We start from the raw sequence: 18,274 nt of genomic DNA on the forward strand, positions 1-18,274 counted from the left end.
AAAGGTTTCATTTTTATCAAATGACTGACATTGTGTGTTATCTTTGAAAAAAAAACTGGTAGAAAATAAACATAAACAATGCTGCACACTTATTGTTTGGAAAGATAATCATAAATAAAAAATTACACTTCGGTACCTGAAAAGCTGTCAACCAAACAGACGTTTATTAATGACTTAGGTGGTTTGGCTTTCTGTAGAACCAGTAGCCTTATCAAAATTAGAATAGAACGGGGCTATAAGAATAACGTAACTAGAAAGTGGTTTACTTAGAGGTCTATTGTAATTGAACGACGAATTGTGACCAGGTTTTATTCACTTATTAGCCTCATAATGTAGAACAAAAATTATACCAAGTAATTCCTTGATCTAATAACAATATTTTGAGACCACAAACTTCAATCACAATGAAGAAGTTCATAAAAAAACTAGGCCTTAACTGAAGGAAATCCAAAAATAAAGTACCTAACCACTACGAAAATTTGAGTGGTACCATTTAGATATAGGTGGTCCGGACCCTGGGGAGGGGCATTAGGCGGTCGAAACATCCCAAATCAATTTTAGGCTACTTTAAATTATCGTATCGAAATGAAACTTGGTGTTTTAGTGGTCCGGACTTTAGGAGGGGAATTGAGGGTTAAAACACTAAAAATGCGCTTTTATCACGCACTAAAAACTATAAAATAATTTAATTTACTTATTGTCAATAAACAAAGTAACGCTGAAAACGATTTCAATGTCAATGAGCAAACATTTTGTGGTTTTTAAACTAGCTCCGTAAAGTCCGAACTGCATCAAGTTAAAAATTTTTTAACCAAACTAGTCTAATTCGTTTGTCCACCTTTTTCCCATGTTTATTCATCCAAAACTTTGATCTAATTTTTTATAGGAATTCTGAAATTTTCAAATTCGTCTAAAAGCTCCAATTAAGAAATAGACGTATAAAACTAATCGCAATCGTTTGTCCACCTCGAGTTCTTTATATGTACATAAATATTAAAAAAAAAAAACAATTTTTTTCTACTTTCACACAAAATATTTTTCCTAAGATCGCCAAAAATTACTTCTTTTTTCAAAAATCCAAACTCAGGGCAATTGTATTTCTACCTCGAAAATCATCGTCTTTCCACCTTACTTATCAAAATGCGCAAAAATCCCTAATTCGATGTACTGAATCCTAAGAGGTAGCCTACCACGAAGACGACTTCAGCCTTGCCCTTTTCTTGGTCAGAGTAGCACTTAACCATTCCTAAACGAAGTAAGGTCAAAAGTGTTATGGTATCGAAACGTTGTAAACCTTCCTTCTTCATCTTGTTACCCAAAACTTGGGAGAGTTTCAAAAAAAAATTCCAATTCTAAAAAAGTCAAAAACGAAAAAAATTGAATTCCGATCAATTTCCATTTTGTTTCAAAAGCCTTTGAAAAGCTTGTAAATCAAAAGTTTACAGTATTTTTAGAACCTCATTGGCTTAAAACATCCAATAGTTTTACACCCTAAAAAATCCAGGACGTGCGGCTGTAAATTCATATTAATTACGTAACATTACATGGATTTCATTGAAACACAAAATTCATTCCAATATACTCAAAAATCTTTTTTTTTGTAAAATTTGTTGTTGAAAAACATCTTAGCTAAAAAACTCAAAGCTGTTTTTGCGAACTTTAATGAATAATGACCTATATTTGACATGTTTTCAAAAAAGCAGAACAGAGTGAGCAAAATTTATGTTTTTAAGTGTCCCACTATTTTTGCGAACTCCAAATTGATGATCAACTAAATTGATTTAAATTATAAAGAAAAACACAGTTAAAGCTGTCAAATTTTAAACAATCTGCATTTGAAAATTTAAAGTATGTATAGAAAAATGAACCACAAGCAAAAAAAAAACCACAATAACATCGAACGAAGAAGACAATTATATTGATAAGACTTGTCAAGATAATAAAAAAAAAAACACACAAAGTGTCATGGCAGACATTTTATGCGAAATTCGAAATAGGACTTGGGGGATTTTAGTTTTGTGATTTATTGGAAAACATTTGATGGGGTTCCATCAGAACAATATTTGAATTTTTTTTTTTTTTCATTTCGATATCCTGTGAAATCATGGGGGTTGTGTTATACGATCTGTCACCAAATCTAAGGCACAATAGAAGATATCCAATAAATTGAGGCATAAGTTTGAGCTGACAAACAAAAAAAGAAGATGACAATAATTGTTTGTGTGTGTTGTGTGTTCATTATCCTGGCAAAAATCTATTAGTAAATTTAAATTTATTTAGGTATGTGATAAATTTATCAAATTTTTTTCAAATCTGCGGGTCAAAAGAACAAGTTTTTTTTTATATCGATTTCTTAAATCTAAAAAATCTTCAAAGCATGAGAGAAACTTGGAATTAATTATAGTAAAAAAAGGCCCTGCCATTTGGCCCATATTCTATATATAAAATGATGGGAGCATAAAAGACTTCAAAGCCCAAAATCTATTATATTTTTCTAGTTAAAAATTTGCGGCCGACTGCCTTTGATCTGAACTTAAAGTTTTTCGTTCCAAAAAAGGTTGATCAAAGAATTATTTAAAAATGCCGACACTAACTGGAGTTGTCAACTAATTGTGTTTAGTTATATAAGATACGCTGTAGGTGAATGCGTGGCGAACATAAACATAAACATAAACAATATAATAAAGCGATACTCTGATATGCTTATACAAGTTTTTTTTCCGTAGGCGTTTGTAAGAATAGATAGGAAAGCTTTGAAATAGTAGTGATTTTAATGTTGTTATTACATCAATAAAAAGATTATAAAACTTCAATGATTTCTTTTTGTAATTACGTATTTTTTTTATTGCGATATGGCGCAACAAGTTAAAAAAAAATTTATTTAAATTAACCCTGGTTTGTATGAGGTTTAAATATAAAATAAATCAGTTGGGGGAGTAAATAACACTGTGCTACAAAATAAAAAAAAAAAAATACACCCGAGAAATAACATAGTGTAGGCTGTTCGTATGGTCGAATAATGCATAAAAATATTTTTGTTATATTTTTGGAACCCTCCATTTTTTTTTTATTTACAAAAAACCATTTTTACAGACCTTACGATGTAATCTATCAATATTTCAGTCATTTTTCTAACAACTCTCAATATGTTATATGTTTTTGGAAAGAGGATTTCCAGACCTTTTGAATGATGTATATAAGTCTATTGTTTAAACAAATTAAGTGTAGGTTTTTATCCCACAAATCTTGAAAAAGTGATTTTTTCCCCAATTTTTTCAACTTTACCCAATTTTTTTTGCAAAATAAAACAAACAAAAAAATAAAGTAAGGTTATATTCTGAAAGAATATATATTTAGGCACAAATTGGCGTATTTTTTTATTGAATTTGACCAAAACTGCGGAATCTATGCTATTTTTTCGTAAATAGAAAATGTGGCTTTTCATGATGTGAATTGCAAGGTGCACAATAGGGTGTTCATTATTTTAAAATAATAAGAATTTCTATGCTCCTAGGATCTTATATGGTTGGAAATAAACTAAAAAAAATATTTTCCAAGTTTCAAGTCTCTAACTTAATTCTAACCCGTGCCGCCAAGCGGTTGAAGTTTCTTATGGGAATAACTTGGGGTTTCTTGGACCTTGTTCGATCAATTTTAAATTCCAGCCAAACCATTCGTTCAAAAAATTTAAAACTTTACAGACTCAAATTTAATAAGTGTAGCTATCATGTGAAAATTTTTAAGATTTTTAATTGTTATAATTTTAGAGATTTAGCTTGGTAAAAAAAGTCATTTTTTCAGACTTTTTCAAAAATCGCTTTTTACCCGTTTAATGTCAAAAAATTAAAAAACATACATTTTTAAACACAAATAAGCGTAGTATTTATATTTAAAATTTATATTCAATTCAAAGTTATATAATTAATTAGTTTTTTGTTTATTTACTACAGTACTTTTTCTTAAATCGGGAACACGTTTTTTGAATATCGATGTGACTTGAAGAATGAATACAAAACTAATTTTTTATATAACTATGAATTGAATTTGCATTTTAAATATACATGCTATGCTTATTTGTGAATGAAAATGTATGTTTTTTAAATTTTTGGCATTAAACGTGTAAAAAGCGATTTTTGAAAAAGTCTGAAAAAATGACTTTTTTTACCAAGCTAAATCTCTAAAATTATAACAATTAAAAATCTGAAAAATTTTCACATGATAGCTACACTTATTTAATTTGAGTCTGTAAAGTTTTAAATTTTTTGAACGAATGGTTTGGCTGGAATTTAAAATTGATCGAACAAGGTCCAAGAAACCCCAAGTTATTCCCATAAGAAACTTCAACCGCTTGGCGGCACAGGTTAGAATTAAGTTAGAGACTTGAAACTTGGAAAATATTTTTTTTAGTTTATTTCCAACCATATAAGATCCTAGGAGCATAGAAATTCTTATTATTTTAAAATAATGAACACCCTATTGTGCACCTTGCAATTCACATCATGAAAAGCCACATTTTCTATTTACGAAAAAATAGCATAGATTCCGCAGTTTTGGTCAAATTCAATAAAAAAATACGCCAATTTGTGCCTAAATATATATTCTTTCAGAATATAACCTTACTTTATTTTTTTGTTTGTTTCATTTTGCAAAAAAAATTGGGTAAAGTTGAAAAAATTGGGAAAAAAATCACTTTTTCAAGATTTGTGGGATAAAAACCTACACTTAATTTGTTTAAACAATAGACTTATATACATCATTCAAAAGGTCTGGAAATCCTCTTTCCAAAAACATATAACATATTGAGAGTTGTTAGAAAAATGACTGAAATATTGATAGATTACATCGTAAGGTCTGTAAAAATGGTTTTTTGTAAATAAAAAAAAAATGGAGGGTTCCAAAAATATAACAAAAATATTTTTATGCATTATTCGACCATACGAACAGCCTACACTATGTTATTTCTCGGGTGTATTTTCAGTGTCGCACCGTGTAATTATTTATTATTTTTGTATCCATTGAAATCTTAAATTAAAATCTAATGCATCATCAAAAATGCACTCACATGTTTTTAATAAATTCAACTTTGAAGTCCTTAATAAGAGTTGTCGCCTACTTATTTAAATTATTTAGGAAAACAAACTAACGCTCCTCTCGTTGCAAATTGCTGCGGCATATCGTTTAATCTTAATAAATTGCAAAAATTTATTAAAATTGTAATTCATTCTGATTGCTCATTGACGACAACGATTTTGCTTGCAAATAGAAAAAAAAATAATAATAATAAAGAAAAATGTATCTGAACAAGTGTCTCAATTAAGTAGTGTATAATATCTACTTGTATAGAAAAGACTGCATAATTTCAGCGAAAGCAGCGCCCATAAATACTATCGATCAACCTACATTGAAATCATTTTTTTCCATTAAGTCTTTTCTCTAAATTTCAAGTATATGCGCATATACCCGTCAAAACAGTAAGGAGGAATAATTAATTTATGCTTTTTTCCAACTCCTTATGTGATTAAAGTGATTATATCGATATACAAAGTGTGATAGTGTTGAAAAAATAAGCAAATTAATAAAAAATCGATATTGTTAACATCTAAGTATATCGACTTTGTTTGACTTTAAAAAAAAAAGCTTATAAATAAACATGGAGAATTTGTTGAACAATTCACTATGAATTAATTTATAATAATCAGCAAATGATTTGTTTGCACGAAACGTTTGTGCACAAATTATAAAATATAAATACATTAGACAAGCTATAATGGGCACTTAAGATTGCACGTGAATTGACTTTGTTTAGAGCTTGAATAATTTATTTTTAACATTGACTTTGTAGATTTAATAAATTATTATTCATAAGCGTAATAATTAAAAATTGAAACATTATGCCAAGCGCCTTTAGAGTGTTTTATTTTAGTAACCAGACGGTGTAATTTGTTATGTCGTCTTTTTGAGAACGATCTTAATTATTAAAAGTGGAGATTTAAGGGGTGTTTCAATTTTCTGTTAAAGTCTACATAAAGAAATGGAGTGCTTTTGTAATTCTAGTTCTAATCTTTTTTTTCTTATTAAATTGTTTTGAAAATTAACTTTTTTTTCGAAATATCATTTTTATTCACTGTTTTTTTAACTATCGTAAAGTTTTATTTACCAAATATCATAAATTTCATACGTTATTAACAACTCAGCAATTAACATTTAAAAAAAATCTCAAAATTGTGATGTCAAAGCATTTTTCAGATACGTAATGAAGATATCGAAATCCTTCAGAAAACTTGATTCAGCAATGGAAAAAATATAAAATATGAATCCAAGAAATAGTTGCATTTTCAATGATTTTTGCTGACGAACAAAATTGAATTTGTTTTTCAATTTATTTATTTATATCAAACAATCGTAATTTACAAGAAAAAGCTAAAAAAAAAACCTTTTTTCTTTTCTCGTTATATTAATTTTTTTATTTTAAAAGCTTACAAAAAAATTATACCACTAAAAAGCCAAATATTTCTTGTAAATAATAAAACTATTTTTAAATGTTTACAATGAGCAAAAAGTATTAAAAAAATATAGTAGAAAACAATCATTTCTTATGAAATAAAATGCACGACTGGGGTCGCACGAACTTGCTCTTAGAGTTAAAGTTGCTTTAATTTTTAAGACTTTTTATATAGAAATTTGGAAAAAAAAAAATAAAATTCGTTTTTTAAAAAAAATAAAATAAAATCTGAAATTAAATTGCCCTCCAAAACAAGTATGCAGTTTTGATTGATATATTAACATGCATTTTTAGAAAAAAAAATTTTCAAAATCGTTAGAGCCGTTTTTTAAAAAACTAATTTTTTATAAATAATTTTTTGGAAAAAAAGTTTAAAAATAAAATTGGTATGCCATTTTGTAGAAATCACTAATCAACATCTAAAAACAAAATTTCAAAAAAATTAAATGTCCCGTTTTCGAAAATTTGATTTTTCAAAAAAAAAATTTCAAAATTTTTGTTAAAAATCCAAAAATTATTTTTTTCAAAATTTTATTTTTGGTTTATATTTAAATTATATAAATGCTTCTTCACAAAAAGTTTCGTTAAAATCTAATAAGCAGTTTTGGAGATAATCGGATTTGAAAAAACGGTTCTATGGTAGGTACCGTTAATAATGATTCAAAAAAAATTTTTTTCATTAAAAGATAGACCTTAACTTTAAACTAATACTTGAATTTTTTAATCAAAATCGTTAGAGCCGTTTGAGAGATATTTCAATTTTACAAAAATCGGTATAAGACAAGTACCGTTATTTTTGGTCCAAAAAAATTAATTTGACATCAATCGGTCCATCCATTTAGGCTGTAGCTCCTTATACAGACAGACAGACAGACTGACAGACAGACAGACAGACGGACTTCCGGGACCCACTTTTTTGGTATTGTCTACCATCGTAATGTCATGGAAAAATGTTATCTCAACTTTTTTTTTTTGTACGAATGCATAACTTGATATATAGTACCTATATCGCAAGTAAAAAGTGAAAAAATCTTTTCCATCACCCAAAAATTCATTTTTTTGATAGATCAAAAGATAGAACCAGTTGAATAATAAAACTTTTTTTTACCGTTAACTCGAAATTGTGACAACAAAATTGATTGAAATTTTATCTATCTACAATATAAATTTCATTTATTTATCTGTTGAAGAAAAAAAGATAAAAATAAAAAACGGTTAAAAAAGGGTAAACAAAACTTGGGACAAAAAAACTTGTTTTTTTCATTATTCGGTCAAAAACCATTTTGAAATACCAATTTTTTGCACTTGTATGCAAAAATAAAAACTCAACCAAAAATACCCCAAAATAAGTAGGTGTTTTTCAAAAATTCATATTTCGAAACGCAGTGACTTAAAAAAAAATCCGTATCAGACCCCTAACATTTTTTTTCTATTATCTTTCGAATGACGCTTTTCGAATTGTCAAAAAAAAATTCCCCTACCTATAATTACTACTTTGTCAAAGGTCTACCTCATGTTTTAGTTTTAGAAAACCATTAATAGCTTGGATTTTGAAATTTTTTAGAATTTTTTCAATACCATTGCCAGGATGCAAAAAATTTATCTATTGATTTAAAAAAAATTCAACTCTTTACATTGTCGTGTTTAGAAAACAGCCAATTTTTTGAAATTTTGTTTTACCCCTATTTACCCTATTAAAATATAGAATTTTTTTTAAATCCTTCAAATGTATTTAACTTTAGGTTATTATATTTCAAATAAGCTATAGAAAATTTTTGTATCTCTAATAGTTTATTTTTAATTGAAATTTTTGCCGCACTGCGAAAGTGCGAGAGTGGAACGGGAGAAAGTGGCGTCACTTTTTTGTGGTGGCTTTCATGGTTCATCGATTTATAAGACGTTGGCGTTGTCACGTCAAAAAAATTACATTTAATTTTCTAGCAATTTAAACTAAACAATTTTCGTCAACAAGCTATGAACATTTCAACAAGTTTTTCTTCTGGTTAAAATCTGAAATGCTTCCAAAATCAAATCACAAAATAATTGGCAAGATAGCGGGAATGATTTCAAAAAGTTCGTGTGGCTGCATTTTCCTGTGCAGCAAGCTTAATTCATAGAAACAAAATTTTTCATAAAAATTGATGAAATATCTTTTGCACTTTTACGTCCAATATTTTTGATCAGGAAATAAAGATGCTTCAAAAGGATTGACTTGACAAAGGTTTCACCTAAAGAGAGGAATGACGTTTTGGAATTTTCAAAAATATTTTTAGGAAAATTAACACTTACAAAATAAATGGCCCCTACTTATTTCAACAAAACGTTAACCTAAAATGTTCTATTTATTAAGCTGAAATAAATTCAATAAAAACGCCTTCACTTTTCGGTTATTTATTAATCCCAAAAAATCGACAAAGACGTTTCATTCATTTAATTTGATTTATGTTCATGACAACACACATTTACACTCCTCCTTCATACAATAACCTTCTCTGTGTCTTAAACAAATGCCTCTCAAAGGAACGTGAAAAATTCCAGTAGGAGCAATATTGCTTCAAGATTATCGAATGCTCCCGTTTTTCTTATTTGAAGTTTACAATTTTTGCTTCCATATTTAGGTTTATTTTTTTTTTTTTTTTTTGTATCGAAGTTAATCGAAGATTGGATACCTGCGCAGCTGGTTTTATACTCAAGAGAGTGATAAGCAATTAATCAATCTATCAATCACTTTGGACACATTTTTTTTTTCTTCTCCTTCTCCATAGTGTCATTGGGTCTCATTTTGAACGTTTGGGTTGTTTGTATCGTGAGATAAGCAGCATTGTGAAGCTAAAACGAAGGATAAGTGGGAAAAATCAGCACATGCACGTGCCTATATGTATTTGTGTATTCAGTTGGAGCAAACAGGAAGGAAGGGCAAAGTTTTTGTATAGTATCTAACACCCAGAAGTAGCTGCAGAAGAATTCACATTTTTTTAAAAGAGAGATTTCAGGGGTACTGGGTACTGCTGATGGTAGACTTTGTTGTATGTTTAGGAAGCATTTGAGTACACACATGACAGATGAATACACACTGACGAAGATATTCAATGATTAATTACTTTAGACAGTACCTACTACGTTCAAGCTTCTTGCAAAATGAAAAAAGGGAAGACAAAAAAAGTAGTGTCTAAGTTCCTGCAACGATTCAGATAGAATCAAATAGAATGAGTGAGGATACTTGGTTGGGTTACACTTTTATCAGTGACATTTTCACTAAGGAATGATGGAGATATCTTTTACCTAGTTTTTATTTTTTTTTTAAAGTGCAACAGTTGAAACAGCAGGCAGGCAAATATGTTTTCTCAAAATTAAAATATTATCAGTCACAAGATAACGTCAAATTACTTACTATAACTAGTTACTGTCAATTTCTTTTATTCCATTATTTCTCTAACTCGAACCAATTTTCGTGTCTCGTGAAAATTCGACTTAAAAAGAGGCAACTGTATTTACCTCCAAATTAGAACTACCTACGAAATTGCTTCTTCTAAATTTCAACTCTCAATTTCTGACAACTTATTTCTATCTTCTGACTAAAAATTTCTTATTTCGACTTCTAACGCTGGATTTTCTACGTTTAACTTTTGGTTTCTGAGTTTTAACTTTTTATTTATAGGTAACTACAAGAAGATTCCGATTTCAAAATTCTAACAGAAGAGAGGTAAGTTTTTGTCATTTCTCAAAGCTAACTGCCTTGAATACCTTGGCCATTCTTCGAAAGGCCAAAGAAAAAACATTCTTAATTAATAATAAAACTCGTTCAAAAACTCATTTAATTCTTCTATCCTTTTTAGTAATGTCGTTTTCGATTGGAAACACTCAAGGATTCACTCATTCTGAAATCCAATAAAACAGTTTGAATCGCTTCCACTCAATTTTGTTTTTTTTTTTTTGTTTATGTTTGTTTTTATTTGAAATTCAAAATGTCAAATATGGCATAGGATTTGAAAAATAATTTATATTAAAAGAAAAATGTGCCTAATGTTCAACAAATTAATGTGGAATTCGTTTTTTAAACGTTTTTAAAATATTTTAAAAGCATAATTGAATTGTTTGAAATAGTCCAGTAATTTTAGGTTTTATCTGCGGAAAAATTCCTACTGGGTTGAATTTTGGTATACAGCTTAATGACGGCTTTGTTATGAAGATGTGAAAAATCGACATTGATATCGTGTCCGCGTTAAGAGTTATAGGGGTCAAAAGGTCACAAAAACTGGTTTTTCACGATTTTCAGCAAAACGGTAAGTCTTATCAAAAAAATTTCAATGCAAGAATTGTAGACCAGATTATTATATATAAAAAGTGTCATGACACTTTTTTTCCTAAGACCCACCGTTTCTTAGGTATAACGATTCAAAAAGTTGAAGTTTAGTTGTAATCGTCATAATCCTATTCCTGAAAAAAAAAACTCCTAACTGAAAAGTTCCTGAAATTTCATTATTTTTTTAGCTTGAATTTCGTTCCTCAACTGTTAAGAATATGGGGAAACCAAAAAAAATGGAAATTTTCACCATTTTTCCGATTGGGGCCTTTTTCCCGAAACCATTTCCCTGGGAATTTTTGTTTAGAATATGTCTGAAAATATACAGGGTGTGCAATAGAGAATGGACAACCCTAAAACGGCTTATAGCTACACTTAAGATTGTTCTGAAAACAGATAGAAAAAAGTTCTATCGCAACCAGTTCATAAAATATGGACTTTTTTTCGTTCAGTGTATTTTAAATTTTATCATCTTATGTTTTCGTTAACTACAACCACGAATGAACTAATTTTATTTATTTCTTTTTTTATAATTTTCTACAATAATTGGATGAGTACATAAACACTTTAAAAATTTCATAGCTATTTTCGTAAAAAAAATTTTGAAATCTGTTTCTTGATGCAAAATGTAAAAAAAGTATTTTATGAAAAATTTTAAACACCTGTGGAATAAAATAAATCTATAGAAACCTAGGTGGCCATCTTTCTTAAAAATATTCTCCTTATACCAGAATATTTTTAAGAAAGTTGGCCACCTAGGTTTCTATAGATTTATTTTATACCACAGGTGTTTAAAATTTTTCATAAAATACTTTTTTTACATTTTGCATCAAAAAACAGATTTCAAAATTTGTTTTACGAAAATGTGCAATAGCTATGAAATTTTTAAAGTGTTTATGTACTCATCCAATTATTGTAGAAAATTATAAAAAAAGAAATAAATAAAATTCATTCATTCGTGGTTGTAGTTAACGAAAACATAAGATGATAAAATTTAAAATACACTGAACGAAAAAAAGTCCATATTTTATGAACTGGTTGCGATAGAACTTTTTCCTATCTGTTTTTAGAACAATCTTAAGTGTAGCTATAAGCCGTTTTAGGGTTGTCCATTCTCTATTGCACACCCTGTATATTTTCAGACATATTCTAAACAAAAATTCCCAGGGAAATGGTTTCGGGAAAAAGGCCCCAATCGGAAAAATGGTGAAAATTTCCATTTTTTTTTTGGTTTCCCCATATTCTTAACAGTTGAGGAACGAAATTCAAGCTAAAAAAATAATGAAATTTCAGGAACTTTTCAGTTAGGAGTTTTTTTTTCAGGAATAGGATTATGACGATTACAACTAAACTTCAACTTTTTGAATCGTTATACCTAAGAAACGGTGGGTCTTAGGAAAAAAAGTGTCATGACACTTTTTATATATAATAATCTGGTCTACAATTCTTGCATTGAAATTTTTTTGATAAGACTTACCGTTTTGCTGAAAATCGTGAAAAACCAGTTTTTGTGACCTTTTGACCCCTATAACTCTTAACGCGGACACGATATCAATGTCGATTTTTCACATCTTCATAACAAAGCCGTCATTAAGCTGTATACCAAAATTCAGCCCAGTAGGAATTTTTCCGCAGATTGGGCTTAAAAATGACTAAAATGACTGGGCTAAAAGTAAATTAACAAATTAATTTCAAAAAATAAAAAAAAAGTGAATGAAAAACAATAAAAAACATGATTGAGTGTTTATTTGACATGTGAGTATACATATATGTATTAGTGCTTTTTTATTGGATTCTGTTTTGAAATCGAGAAGAGAATTTCTCTCCTCAGAAGCGTTCTGTCTGTCAGCTTTGTGCGAATAAAACACTTTCAGAAGGCTTCTGAATGATTCCGGACGCTTCCGGAGAGCCAATCGAAAACGCCATAAGTGTTTGCTCTTTCGAAAAAGCCAACTTCCTAATGTCGTTTTCGATTGGCTCTCCGGAAGCGTCCGGAATCATTCTAAAGCCTTCTGAAAGTGTTTTATTCACACGAATATGACAGCCAAAACGCTTCTTAGAAGAGAAATTCTCTTCTCGATTTAAAATCGGAATTCACTCAAAAAGCACTAAAGCTATGATTACACGGTCAACGAAATCGGTCAACGCGTTGACTCTCTGACGTAAAAATGACGTCACAATCTGTCCCAAGAGTATCACGTCGTGTGATCGTCAACGAAAACTGCTGTCATTGCGTTGACGGGTACGATGACACTCGCGTTGACTCACATTTTTGGGTCAACGCATTGACTATTTTCGATGACCGTGTAATCTCTCTGTCAATGCCATTGGGACGCGTTGACAGGGTTTTAGGACTGGGTGTCATCGCAATGACCCTGTCCCAGCGTTGACGCGGCAGAATTTAATACCGTGTCATCGTTTTAGGATGACATTGTTTTTTGTATAGAAATATGATGAAAGTTGGATTGGGAAAATTTTTTGTAGGACGATTATTTGAATGGTGTACCGTTTTGGAGAGTGTACAAAAAAAAAACTTTTTGGTATGGCCGTGGCATCCATGTTGGATGGAAAAAATTTTTTTTGGACAAAAAACCAAAAACCATTTATATATTCTAAGCTAAATTTTAAGACCATAACCATTACCATTGGGTGCGGCGTTCCTATGGTATAAGCGTTTGAAGGTGGCCATGTTGATTTTTTTTCGATTTTTTAAAAATCAAATGTGGAAACTTTTTAATTTTTTTTTTTTTTAATTTTTCGACACAAATTTAGTCATTTTAAATTTGTATTCGTTCAACAATCTTATTAGAATTCATTTAAGACTTTTATCTTAAAAGTGCATTGCGTATATCTCGAAATATTTACATTTCAATGCAACAATGTCAAACATATTTCCGTTTAATTTTTCTATGAGAGCTTTTTTCAAATCTCATTTTCTCCGCTTTTTTTTTACAAAATATTTTTGGAAAATTTAAATTTTTGCTTTGTGTCAAACAGTGTGATCAACAGTTTTGCGAGTCAACGCGTTGGCACTGCTAAGTAAACGTCACGTTGACACACCTGCGTCAACGTAATTTAGGACAACATTGACGCAATAGTGTCAATCGTGTGATAGTCAATGTTTTATGCATTGACACTGTGAAAGTTGACGGTGAGATGACAGAGAGAATATGGATTTTTTCTTGACGTCAGAGAGTCAACGCGTTGACCGATTTCGTTGACCGTGTAATCATAGCTTTACACATGAATATTTAAAAGTCAAATTAATCACTCAATCAATGGGCAGGTTCAGAAACGTTAGGGACTAAATATTTAGGTAATTTCTCGGCCTCTGATTGGTCAACTGTCAAAAAAAATCCTTCCAATTTAGGTAATTTTATTAGAAAGCTAACTGGAAAATTAGGCAAGAAAATTTTACCTAAAAATCTAGGAAAGTTTTTTTTTGTCAACATGACAGCTGATTGTTTTCAATTACAGAATTTCGTTAGCAAAATTGAATTTATTTGTGTGAAAAACGAATTAAAAGTGCATTATCGGTTATAATAAATAATATTTATTTATTAAAGTAAAGTTAAATTCGGTGTTTGTCCCATGCGATCTTAATTAAATTTCGAAATTTGACAATATAATCATATCCAAACTAATTTAGTTAATTTACGCAAATTTCCGTTCAGAAAATGACGTTGCCTAAATATTTAGTCCCTTATATTTCCTGAACGTGCCCAGTGTTTTTTTTTTTATTTTTTGAAATAAATTATTGTTTTCCGAAATAAATTTTTTAATTAATTTTCAAATTTACTTAAAATATTTTGGAAGCCAACTTCACCATTAATTTCTTCAGCATTAACATTTTTGAACAATTTTAAAGATTTTTTTTGAAAGAAAAATAAATTAATATGAATATTTGACATTTGAAATTTCAAAGAAAAATACACAAACACAAAAAAAAAATGAATTGAGTGGAATCCATTTAAACTGTTTTATTGGATTTCAGAATGAGTGAATCCTTGAGTGTTTCCAATCGAAAACGACATAAATAAATAAAAAGTGAATCGAACTGTACCTACTTTTTGAACTTGTCAACTTCAATCGAAGAATAATTAAAAAAAAAATATCCTGTTTTATCCTATTTCATTTCTTCGAAGAAAATTAATAAGAGTCTTTAAAACCGCCCGTGGATGATCTGTTCAACTCAAAAGTATGGCTGACTAATATTGCAGTTTTAACAAAATTGAAAAATTGATGCAGAATACCCATAACAATCGTATTGATATTGCAACCCAGTTGCGTAAGTTGTAACCTAGTTTCATCGATCTTACTCTTTTGGTACATGTTCAAATCTTTGCATCGTTTCGGCGAAAGTAAAATTGTTGCGTTCCATATTTCTAGGGCATTTGATAGAGTTTGGCATCAAGCTCTCTATTGTCAAAAATGTATGCTTATGGTTTAGACGATTTTCTGATCAAATGGATTTGAAAGTATCTTTTGAACCGCTCAAAACAAGTTTTATTAAATCTTATTTGATATCCACGAAATTAATGGCTGGCGTTCCACAAGGCTACGTCTTATCAACTGGTCTTTTTCTTTATTTTATCAATGACGTTTAAGGAATAACTTTTAATCCTCTTCACTGTTTTCCTGATGACAGAACTTTATGTTTCTCATTTATTTAACAATTGGATACAAAACAAAGCTTTAAGATTAATAGGCAATACTTCTATCAGTAAATCAATTGACAGTTTTTCAAACCGAAGAAATATTTCATGTCTTTTCCTTATTTTTTTTTTTTTTTTGTTCCATGTTCTTTGAAGTAGCGAATTGCATTCCTCCGCTGAAGAAATTTTCTCGTAATTCTCGCCGAACCAAAAACGCTTATCAGTTCATTCTGGAGCATAAATTTGAAAGCTCTGTAAGATAAGATATAGAGATTTGTTCTTTAACCGGAGAACACGTATGTGAAATACTTTGTCAAAGTCGATATTTCCAAACTCTTAATTCAAACTACTTAATTCGGTCTTGTACATATATAGTTTTTTTTTTTATTTAAATTTCCAGCTTTTAACTTCTAACTTCAGGCTCTCCTTCAACCAGGGCTGTATTAAAAGACGGAAAAGTACGTCCATAGACCCTAGACAGCAAACATTGTTGCAATATTCAATTAAAATTAATGTCATCTTGTTGATAAAACCGGATATGACTTGTTTTCTAAAAATATTGGTCCACATCATTTAAAAGGGCGCTTAACTATATACTGACAAACTAGAAACCAAAAGTAAATCTGACGTTCATAGGCATAAAATGTGCGTCACAACTTAAGTTAAAAAACGAAAAAAAAAAAGATATAGGGACAACTAAGTCATGCTGCCTGATGGCAATCATTGACGACGACAGCTTTAATTTGTCAGAGAATTTTAATTGAAATCAATTGCTATGAGCATCAGTCAGAGAGAGAGTGTCAAATCAACTGACAGCCGACATGCATTCAACTCAGCTTGAACAACTCTTTAAGTGTTGTACGAAATCACACTTGGAAAGTTTTTTTTATTTTTCGTTGTACTAATATTCTTCAAGCCCATCCTGTCATCAATGTCGAATCTTCTTCTCGTCTTCCTCTCAGAGCATACACACGGAAAAGCGAAACGAACAACGAATTTATGCTCAAAGAAGATTTGCTACTACGAAAGGAATTTAATTATACTTGTCAGATGTAATTATGTTCAATTCCGTTCGATTTTCTGTTTTAATTTTTTTTTTTTGTATTCGTCCTTCAGCATCGACATCAACATCGACGTTAAGACAGAAAAGCAAATGAGGGGGATGGTATTTGGTATAATATCGAGCCCATTCGACATTTCGACTTAATTAAATTCCCATACAAGAAGAACTGTTCAATCTTCTCCTCACTTATCCTCCCTTTTTCTACATTTCCTTCCGTTACGGTTGGAAGGCGGCGGCGGCGGCGGTGGGCGCCACCCTACCAACATACAACCCCCAAGAGCCACCCCCTTTAAGCCACTTAAGTGAAAAACTTTTTAATTGGTTTTACTTCAGAGAATATGGGCGACGTGAATCAATTTTTCTTTTCTTTTCACTTTTTTTTTGTGTTTCGTAAAAAAAAAAAAATTTAAAAGAATAATTTGCATGCACATTTAAATTAGCTTCTGTGTTGCCTTCATTCGTTACGTTGTTGGTTGGTTGGTTTGTTGTTGTTGCGAAACGGAAATTCAAGCTGAAGCATTCTTAACTTGTTCTGATTAGCAATTGAGCATATGCAAACGACTCTACGGCGACGACGAAGGGTGACATTTTCTTAGTATATCTCGGAACAAAAGAATTTTCTACTCTTAACTTCTAAGAAAAGATACAAGATGCTTCTGCAACAGATGTTTTTCTAATTTTATTTTTCAACTAAAAAATGTTTGTTTTTTTTTTTAATTCTTGTTGTTGTTTTCACTGTTTAAGCAGTAAATTTAATTGAAATGTACATAAATCGTAAAAACAAAAATAATGTTTTCTTTTTTTCAATATACAATTTGTTGAATAGGAAATTTTAAAGATTATCAAATCAAATCCTTCCGGTTGAACTGAGTTTTGTTTTTCTAAGAATTTGGGTTTGTTTTCGTTTTTTTAAGAAGAAAACTAAAAAACTTTAGATTTTTCTTCGGAATTGAAATAAAACAAACAACATTACAAGAAATGTTTTTTGAAAATGTAATTAAGTGATTTTGAAACGTATTTGAAAAACAAATAGAAAACTTTTTCTTTAATACTTCCGAAAGTCAGCTCCGTGAAGGTGACGCGACCTAAAAAATTTTTTTAAGCAAACTTTGTTTGTCCACCAAAATTCATCGCTTTTACATCCTTTGTTAAGGATATATTCAAAAAGCAATTTTTTTTTAACTTTTATACAATATATCATTTTTTTTTTCAAAAATCTTAAAATTTTAGGAACTTTTGAATTTTTCACTGCAATTTTTTTTTTTTTCAATATTTCCTGCACGGAGGGTTGACAAACGATGATTTTTGGTGGAAAAACGTTTGGTTAAAATAAAATCGGAAGTCGCAGTGTTCTGGCTTCGCGGAGTTTCGAAAATCTTTGTTATGGGAAGCCTAAAATATTATAATTCAATTTTTTTTTTTAATGGTGTCAATGACCAACGTTTAATTGAGTTATTACAACTTTCAGAGCAATATTTCTTTTATAATTTTCACCAAATCGGTTGCTTCTCGAGACTTGATTTTTACTTGCACTATGTGTATTGGTTCCGTTTAAAAATGCTCTTATGGTTACAGTTGCTAAAAGTATTAAGACTTTTTAAGTAAAAAATTAAAAAATTTATTTAAAAAAAATCGTTTTTAAAAGGTAAATAACACCATCTGAAATCAAATTGTCCTCTAAACACACTTAGTATGCAATTTCATTTGTTTTATTTAGATACATTTTTAGAAAAAAAATTCAAAATCGTCGT

The 18,274-nt window shown here is 29.7% G+C and overlaps 1 protein-coding gene across 1 annotated transcript in view; it reads right to left on the reverse strand.

Moving 5' to 3' along the window:
• Positions 1-18,274, reverse strand: part of LOC129919680 (frizzled-2) — a 228,625-nt gene that overhangs the window by 193,398 nt on the left and 16,953 nt on the right. The gene's annotated exons all lie outside the window — the stretch shown is intronic.

This window comes from Episyrphus balteatus, chromosome 4, assembly GCF_945859705.1.
Source record: "Episyrphus balteatus chromosome 4, idEpiBalt1.1, whole genome shotgun sequence".
Classification (NCBI taxonomy): Eukaryota; Metazoa; Arthropoda; class Insecta; order Diptera; family Syrphidae; genus Episyrphus; species Episyrphus balteatus.